This window comes from Larimichthys crocea, chromosome XIII, assembly GCF_000972845.2.
Source record: "Larimichthys crocea isolate SSNF chromosome XIII, L_crocea_2.0, whole genome shotgun sequence".
NCBI classification, from domain to species: Eukaryota; Metazoa; Chordata; class Actinopteri; family Sciaenidae; genus Larimichthys; species Larimichthys crocea.
In genome coordinates this window covers 23,766,167-23,776,221 of record NC_040023.1, presented here as the reverse complement: position 1 = coordinate 23,776,221, position 10,055 = coordinate 23,766,167, and the positions used below count along the sequence as shown (strand labels likewise).

At 39.6% G+C, this 10,055-nt stretch overlaps 1 protein-coding gene across 1 annotated transcript in view; it reads right to left on the bottom strand.

Moving 5' to 3' along the window:
• Positions 1 to 10,055, bottom strand: part of LOC104928091 (proline-rich transmembrane protein 1) — a 15,835-nt gene that overhangs the window by 2,771 nt on the left and 3,009 nt on the right. The gene's annotated exons all lie outside the window — the stretch shown is intronic.

Here is a 10,055-nt window from a genome sequence, read left to right as displayed (position 1 = left end):
TTATTATTTTATAATAAATATTTTTTTTTTTTACCATGTTTCAAAATCACAACATTTAGTCAGTGATGATGAATTCCAGCATTGGGTTTCAGAGAGGACTGCGCTAGTATGTCACTGCTGCACTTCCCCCACTTTTACAGCTTAAACAGAGGTCAGCTATAGGGTAACAGCCTGAGCTGGTCTTTTTATCTGGGCAGTCAGCCAATTGGGGGTGTTGTGCATCACTGCTATGTGCTATGACTTAATAAGGTTGTGGAAATTCCCCAAATTATCCCTATACATAATACACTCAAAACTTCTCTTATTGCAGAATGCCTGGCAGGAACGAGGCAGGAACATTTCATAAGCAAATCTATACTGCAACTAAGAATAATAATAAAAAAGAAACCCTGTAAAACAATCGCTGGTGAGCGACCTTTGAACACTTCCATAATTACAACTGTTTCACAATTTGATTGCAGAATATATACTCATGAGGTGCAGATGTCTAATTTCAGGAAGCAGAAGTGAATTTACAACCGTCAATAAATAAAGTTTGACTGAGTGACCTCTGAGTGAGTATGTGACTGTGCAAGAGGCTGATATTCAGTATCAGTCAGAAACATCCTGTGTGTAGTGTTACACCCATCTCGTTCAAGAGCACAACCAAGAAGGGAGGACCACAGCGACCAGGTAAATTAACCAAGACAGAGCGACATCTTAGAAAGGCAATGCCTTTATAGATGAGGTGGCAGGTGAGGTGGATCTCCCCGACGAGGTGGGAGGGGAACAGGCAGGGAGAACCTATGAAGGGAGGAGCTCAGAGAGCAACAAAACACAAAATGGCAGAGGGCCATCACAGTAGCTCAAAGATTAAAAAACGTACTGCATTTTTATCAAGTAAATAGTGCATCTAATGTGAGCAAATACTCTGCACACACTGCGCAGCAGATCAAACAATTATCCATCATTAGCAATTTTCTCAATGGNNATAATAATAATAATAATAATAATAATAATAATAATAATAATAATAATAATAATAATAATAATAATAATAATAATAAAAAAAAAGAGACAGTGTTAATGACTAATTGTCAGTGTTTGCTTTATATAAATAAAACAAAAGCTCTTGACTCAGAGCTTGAATGCATCCACACATCCTGTGTACCATCAGCCTTAAACTGTTACTTTACAGACCGCTACAAATAGCAGTGCTTCAATTCAATTAGATGTTTTTTTTTGCAGATTGTTTCAGCTTAATGTCTTATGTGCAGTATATTGTGCCCCGTCTTTGGGAGTATGCACGTGTGGTTGACAATATGTCTGTGGTTTCCTTGCATGCAAGCAGTCAGAGTCTTTGTTAGCACCGATGGGAAAAAGAAAATCCAGTCTGCTCATGTTTGTGAGAAAACCGCAGACAGCGCGACTGAACAATCAAAGAGAGGATGCAACAACCTTTCTGATGAGAAAGGTGTCTGTCACATGTCTGTCTCTCATCGCAGACTTTTAGCATCACTTTGACAATTTACTGCTACATTTCACGACTCCATGACCAAACATCCCCCACCCCTAAACTTCGCTACCACAGTTCAACTTACAAGTCGGACCCCTGATTCAGCCCTGAGCCTTTATCTGATTGGCTGGCAGCAAGGTCAGCGGGGGAGGGGGTGGGTGATGCATTCCACTGACTCACTCTTTGTACCGCATGTTGACCCACGTGGACCTGTTTTCACACTGAGCACAGTTATAAAGATGCAGGGACATAGGCTCAGTGTTGTGCAGGTATTTTTTAAGAGGTAACCAATGCTTATGTGGTTGCTGTTCATGTAGGCTAAACAGGCGTAGCCTCGAGGCTGCATCCTATTTCCAGAGATGTATAAAGTACTGGAGTAAAGGAGTGGAGTAGAAGTACATATGCTATATCATATTGAGTAGAAGTTGAAGTGTTCTTTAAACACCATACTTAAGTGAAAGTACAAAAGTATTCAAAATGTTTTGTACTTAAGTATTGCAAGTAGAAGTATGTAAAAAATTGCTACTCAAGTACTGAAAGTAAAAGTACAAGTACTGTTGTTTATATTATTTCAAATATTTATTAAGGCACAACTTCTAATGTTACAGTGTTACAATGTTCATTGTAGAGTTCTATGATTTCCCATGGTCTGTGAATGCGTCTGAATGAATGCTAGAGCGAGGGGGGCGGGGGAGCAGGTGAGAGAGCGCGCACCTGTTTTTTTGGTGTGGTGACGGCCGACAGTCACCGAGTCCTGGAACCAAACCGTTCCGCAATAAATGCAGGTTTGTTCAATATCGCCTTGTCATTAATCACGCGTCCGGCTGGACGCTACAATAGTAACGAGTAACGATTCAGCACATGAAAAATGTATCGGAGTAAAAGTAATAAATTCATCAAAAATATGTAGTGCAGTAAAAGTAGAAGTTGGGGGAAAAAAATAATACTCCAAAAAAGTACAGACACTGCATTTTAGTACTTAAGTACAGTACTTAAGTGGTTCCACTTCGTTACTATACATCTCTGCCTATTTCAGGGACACTTGCTTCCTCAAAGTGAGCTCTGTATGATTTTTAACTTCAAAGATCAACCAGGTAGGTGTTTAAAACTCCCACATATGGGATTCATTATGGATTAATTATGGTCTAACTTTGTGGAGTGAGGCCCACAAGGGGAGCAAGCCTAAAAAAGACACTTGCTTGTCTTTATCAGCAAGAGACAAAACACAGGATATTTAAAACACTGACCATGTTTGCCTAGGCATAACAGGGATTCATAACTAGGATTACTGGATAAATATAGTTGCAGCTGTTTTGTGTGGAAAAACTTAGACACATTAACTGAACGACACATAACTGAGTCCAACATAAAGTTCACGTGTCCAAATAAATCCTGATATTGACCCCTTTGTGTAAATACGCACCTGTTTCCTCATACTTTGCCATTGTGAGGAAACCAAACATGGAAATTACATGGTAGTCATAAAATAAAGTAATGACCTTCAGGTACTGTTTTCTGAGAGAGATTAGCTGCCGTTTGGAACGGTTGTATTATGTTAACAGAAATTCAGCAGCACCTCAGAGCTAAAGGCTTTTACTTTGAAGTGTTGGGTGGGAGTCAGTGGCAGTAGTCAAGCTTGCATAAATTTTAACACAAGCACAAACCTCCGACACACATGATTTAATAAAGGTCAGCACCAGAGTGAGGAAAAACTTTGCTGAACAAACATTTATGATGACTGCGGTCACAGCTATGTAGACTTATTTGGCCTTTCATTACGCCTGTAACTGTAAAACACATTTATAAATACACATTTATAAATACTGTGCATTACGGTCAGGAGATTTACTTTTAGCCTGCTGTGTTGCAATTGTGCTGTATTTGATTTCATATACAGCACTTCATGCTGCACACTTGGTAACAGTTTTTACAGTCTTTCACTTCGTCGTCTGCAGCTCTGTGGTTTACAGTGACACATAGCTTGTTATAATTAGTGTAACCTGTTACCTAGAGCAAGAAGAAATGGCCTCGTACTGGTGGTGAAACAGAACCACTGAAATATCATAATTCCAGTGCAACAATCACATCTTTTAGCTCTTCAGAGCAACAAGCTGTGGTGTTATTATTTTCAGAGTTAGAAATTTGATTCAAATTTGTCTAATGATCATTAATTTACTTAATTTTAGTAAGTTACTGTGTGTGATCACCTAATTTGACCTAATTTCTCTGTTATTCTCCTAAACTATGATGATATATTTCACTACTGTTGCAGCAGTGTGGTTCTGCAGAGAGACTGTAAGTACAATTCAGTGTAATGACCCCTGCAAGTTACTGTCTGGATGTTCATCCACTGTTCATCCAATAATACATAAGATGTGAAGAAGGAGAATAGTTTAGCAAACAAAGGGCTGTTTGATGATGGAGAGAGGAGTGGCTTGGTGCTAGAGAGACAGAGTGCTGATATCTGATTCTGACAAAAGCGACACATGTCTCGACACTCTACTGTTAAGCATCGCAACTCTCTATGACTCATCCTGGGTTAAATAGAAAATCATTCTCATTTTCTAGATATTTTCCATAAGCCCTTTCAGGAGAAAAAAGTCATCCTGAATATGCCATCAATCTAAACAGACTAGTTTGAGGGGTCACTTTGCTTTCTTGTCCTTCTTGGCTGAAAATTCCAGAGAGAGAAAGAATGTTAAGTGAGACAGATTCCAGCAGCTCGCTCTTTGTCGCACCCCCTCCACCTCTGCCTGTCTGTTATTTCCACTGTATCTCGTTTCCACCTCTTCCTTTTTTTGTTTAACTCTCTAGCCAAAAAAAGCGCTACACACCACAGCCCAAGCATGACTGTGCCTCTTTGTCTCTTTCTCCATCCCATTATTTGCCACTGTCTTTCAGTTCTTCTCCTTTATTCTTCTACTTCTGCATCTCTCTAGGCTCCTCCTCCCAGCTCATAATGAATTACATAACTTCAGAGGAGGATCATGGAGACTATCTGCTCTGCACCTACTACTAAATAATTTATACTACTAGATCATTTTATGATTAATCATTAATCAGTCAATCATTTTCTCATTTTAATTAATTAGTTGTTTGGTCCATAAAATGTCAGAAAATTATGGAAAATGTTGAGCGGTGTTTCCCGAAGTCAGTTCAATTCTTCAGATTTCTTCTCTTGGTCACATTACAATCAAATTTATGATATTACAAGAGGGAAAGAAACTAGAAAATATTCACATCTGAGAAGTTAAACATAATACTTGAAAGAAAAAGTAAAAAAAAAAGATTAAAAAAAAAAAAAGACCCAAACCGATTATTAAAATAATGAATTTAATAGTTGTTAACCAATCTGTTTTGCCCTAAATGTGAAAGTTAAATAAAACAGAATGAATATCCACAAGGCTGCAACAACAGTTTCAGAGTATTCTGTTTCTGAAGGGAAATTCTAACATTCAGGTTGCAGCAAGTTGGTTTTTGTGCTTTTCCTGTGTTCCACCACATTTGTTGGCTTGTGTATAAATGCGTTTGAGTGGGCGCACTGAGATCAAAGAATGTCAGTGGGCGACTTGCCTGTTTGCCAGATGTGTTAGTGAGACAGATGGAAGGGCAGAAAGAGAGACGGACACATCCAGAAGAGACAGGAAACGCAAGCGAGAGACACTGAGTAGTCCAAGTCTGACTTTCAGGAAACACGATGTGGAGCTGTACTGAAGATCAAAGAATGATTTTCAACCGTTAGACAAACTGGAATTCAGTTTACTGATGATTGCAGGTTAACTGAAATCCTTGCTGTTCCCTCATCAAAATAGAGTCTGTTTAAACCACAAAAACTTCCAGAGGGAACCAAGGATGTGTGTGTTTGTAAGTGTACTGAGTGTTATGGGATTGTTTTTAAGAAAAACCCTTAAATAAGGAAGACTGGATTCAAAGTATCAAAGTTTAAGTTGAATTTATTATTCTTGTACAAGAAGGAGCGTTTAACAGTGCAACACACAAAAAGGGGTTACAGAGAAAAGGCTCCCTGAGGAGCTGTAACAGTTGGTTCTTATACATTTTTTTAAACTGGGCTGTCTCGCATACCTCCCCACTGATACAGATAATGAACAGGATGTTCCTTATCCAAATGATACTTCCCTAACCTGTCTCTCCTGGCCTTGTACTATTGATTTATAATTATCTCTCCCTGTCAGCCTTAGTAAAACACAGGCCAAATAAGGGAAGTGCACAAGACATGCAAAAGACAGGGGGCACACACACACACACACACACACACACACACACACACTATGAATTAAGACATCTGAACCCCAGTCTAATCCTAAATTTTTTAACACTGAGGACAAGTGTTCTTACCGGAACAAACACGCTGTTAACATCATTAAGGCTACCACAAACTGCTGTAGCTACGTACTTCAGTCCCACCTTAAATAAGTGGATTCACTTTCTACAAATGACTTTCTACAAATGACTAGCAATGCAGACAAATATTACAACAGATACACTAAAATGATTGAAGAGGACAAATGTCCCCTTCCTTCTACCCCGTACAGTCATAACCTCAAGTCAGTCAGCACTAATAAACCTGGTCAGATTCTCTCATTTGACCACTCGGCTGTATTTATGGTGCTGTGTTGGCTTTGTGTTTTTAGCCATGTGTGGAGGGGGGCGTGGTGCATCGGCTGCAGGAGAGCAGCGCCAGGTGAGAGTGATCAGCACACCTGTAGCCAGCTGCCTAATCACTCTCCCTCTTTTACAACACAGTAGCATGCTGGACCCGGGGAGAGGAGAGCAGTACGGACAGAAGGCTGGATATACACACGGCAGACGGCAAGGCAAGAGGCCTGTGAGCGGCTGCAGAGCGTGTGATTGTGGCGTGAGCCTATTTTTAATAATAAATCCCTTGAGAAACGGGCTTTGGACTTGGTCTCTTTGTGCTGAGAGAACCCTCGTGGCAGTGAGCGTGTCACATCATGTCAGCAGACAGGCTCTAGGAATGGCAATGTTGGTCGGTGCCCCACTTCAGTCAGGACTGAAATTTGTCAACAACTTTCAGATTAATTTCCATGAAAATTTTGTCCAGACATTCATGATCCCTAGAAGATGACTTTACCTCTAGCATCACCAAGAGGTTTTAAGTGAAATATCTTGTTTGTCATGAAACTTGCTGCAGAATTTCAAGATCCTAGATAAAAGAATTCAAATAATAATGTTGATTCCTTGACATTTTACTTAGTGTGGTCACCAGGCTAGAATATTAGTTTGTTCAAAACTTTGTTTAAATATTTGCAAAACTGCCAAATGTACTTTATCCTAACTTGACTTGACAGACTAGAATGAATACCATTGTTAATGTGAACGTGCATGCTGATGTTAACATTTAGCTCAAAGCAACACTGTGCCTAAGTACAGTTTCACAGAGCTGCTAGCATAGCTGTAGACTTTAATGTGACTCATGTTTCAGTACAAATGTTCTAAATCAGGGGTATCAAACTGGTCCACAAAGGGGCCGTGTGGCTGCAGGTTTTCCTTCCAACCAAACAGCAGCACACCAGACTTGACTCATTTAATCAACTGATCTCAGTCTTCAGAGAGTTGATTGGTCAAACTGTGTGCTCTTGGTTGGTTGGAACTAAAACCTGCAGCCACATGGCCCCTTTGTGGACCAGTTTGACACCCCCGTTCTAAATAAACATCTGTACTGTATGTTGCCATGACACCTGCTGCGATTACCTAAAGCTTTACTGACTACCAGCCAATTACCCAATCAGAACAGCTCTTACAGGCAGCCTGCAGCCACTGTCTCCTCAGCAGTGGTATTAATAAAGTTTTACAGAGTATTTAAGTCTTATCTACCCAAAGCAAGTATGAAGAGGGTAAACGCATCATGTGTATCTACACAGATTTGTTCATACAGATATACTGTTTCTGTATTTGTCCCACACATCTGCAAATCTAGTAAATGTAATTTATTATTTCTATGACATCTACATTGTACAATAACTGAATGGAACCTAAGGGACACTGCTATGCTGAAATATGATACAAATAAACTTAATTTCTGTTGCCTTGTCTATCAAAATATCATATAATACATCTTAACACATACATTTCACTGACCTTCAGCGAGTTTCTGGTTTTTGAGGGTACAGCAGGCCAAAATACCTCAAAGAAGGTGATATAATCAAGCATGTTCTGTTTCAATACTGCTCTGCTATTCTTTCATGTGTATTCAAAGGAATGAAACTGCTCTCATCAGAAAGAGTGATTTGATCTGGACAATGTTTCCATGTGTTTTAATGCCTCGTTCTAATAAACGAAACTGGGAATACTCGGAGGGCACATTATCTAGATTGCAAGCAAATACAGCAGCAAATGTAGTCACGTTGGGTTTTTCCACAAGGCTTAACTCAAACAAACTAAACCAACCCTTTCACAATCATGCTTGACCCTACCATGCCTATTCAAGAGCAACTGACAATTAAAGATTCAGTATATCATACAAAGGGTTAACTGGAAATAACTGTGAAAGTCATGTACAGACAATGACTACACCTGCACAGGGTGATAATTATGAGTAGTTTGCCAGGAGGACTGAGTATGTTTAATATGAGTAAAGGTTGCAGGTCAGGTTTAAAAAGGATGACATAAAAACATTTTCCACATCACTCTGGGTGACAGAAACATGAGGGACAGGAACATTCAGAGGGATTATTCCTTCAAGAGAAAGCAGGTCCAAAATTTTTCATTAGTTTATGAATCAGATCAGATATATATATTAACAATATAGACACATATTTCAGTAAATCGGTGTATCCGTCCTGTTGTAGATCAGATCTCCACATGGACTGTACTTTACACTGTGTGCGAGCAGTGGACGAGAGAGTGAAGGTGGACAGTGTGACACACACATAAAAGAAAGTAATCTTTTTACTTGTGATAAGTCTTGTGATAAGAGGATTCAAAGTCTACTGACGGAGCACTTTAAGCCTCATGACCCAAATGATAAACCTTTCTTTCTCATAACTGAAACCTTAAACATGCTGATATAATCAGCTTAATGTTTCCTGTCACAGTAGTGCTATCTCCACTGTCCAACAAAGGAGGACATATGTTCATAAATCTGTTTAAACAGCATATAACAACGTACTCCTTAAGACATCAGGTCGGTCCTCGTAATTCCAAATTCAGACTTTTTCTCCAGTATCTACAGTAATCCTGTGACTGTTCCCTGTACTTCCATGGAAACAATGCAAACAGGAACTGTTAGCAGGTAACGCATTTGCAGAAATGTGGGGCGGCTCGGAGGTAGAGTGGGTCGTCCACTAATCAGATGATTGGCGGTTTGATCCCTGGTTCGATCCCCACCAGTCTGCATGTCGAAGTGTCCTTGGCCAAGATACTGAACCCCAAACTGCGCCAATGGAGGGTGTGTCAATGTGTATGAATGGTCAGCTCCTAAAACTGATGAGCAGTTGGCACCTTGCATGGCAGGTAATGCCATCAGTGTATGAATGGGTGAACGAGATACGTACTGTAAAAGTGCTTTGAGTAGTCGGAGGACTAGAAAGGCGCTATATAAGTACAGTCCATTTAAACAACTTTTGGAAAAAAACAACAACTGGGCTCAGCCCAATTTGGCTTATCATGGATTGAAGGAAAGTTCAGCTTGGACTGCCTCTACACAAAGCTGGACTTTGTGTAGAGGAAGCTGAAGTTCACTGTTCCTTTAGAGGACTGTCCAACATTAAAATGTTTGCTTTAACATGTAGACTTGACCAGCTGGTCAGTATAAACACAGTGAGCGGTAGTTGACATGACCTTTCTATGTGCTGAAGTTCAGTAAACAGTGAGATTTTTCCCATTTGGAGCTACAAGGCTAACACATTTGCAATTTCTTCAAATGGCAACCATTATGTATTATCTACAACAGATACAGTGTGATTACTGCGCACGAAGCAATAACAATACATGCCTATTTCACAACTATGTACTAAATATACACATTACACCGCAAACGATTGGAATCACAGGAGAATGTTATTTACATTTGAAATAGTTTGGGCCCCAAAAGATGAATAATTAAATGGTTCAAACTTCCTTTTCCATTCCAAGTAAAGTCATGCATAACAATGAAGCACTGAATTTGTGTTGCAGTCCAAAAACAAAGAGTTGTCCTCTCATCTATCTGACTGTACAGAATCAAGCTTTTGTGGCAGCAGATTTTAACAAATATTTCATTTAGTACTGACGTAACACAGCTTTCTTTAAAAATATAATGTCAGTCCAATATCCTTCGTCTAGATGAGTAGAATATGTGGTGCAGTTCTAACGTGGATCATTGGCGGACCTGAGGTGGGCTGAAAAACGCCTGTGACTTGAACATGCCATCTATAGCGACACCTACCTGCCAATAAAAGCGGCCACACTAATAATCATGCATAACTTTAGGTGAGTTGAACAAATTCAAACTCAGTACAGTTGTTATAAACAGGGAAATTGGCAATAGAGACCAAAACATTTTTTTCTGTCAACATTTTTATTTCTGCTGTGAAGTTGG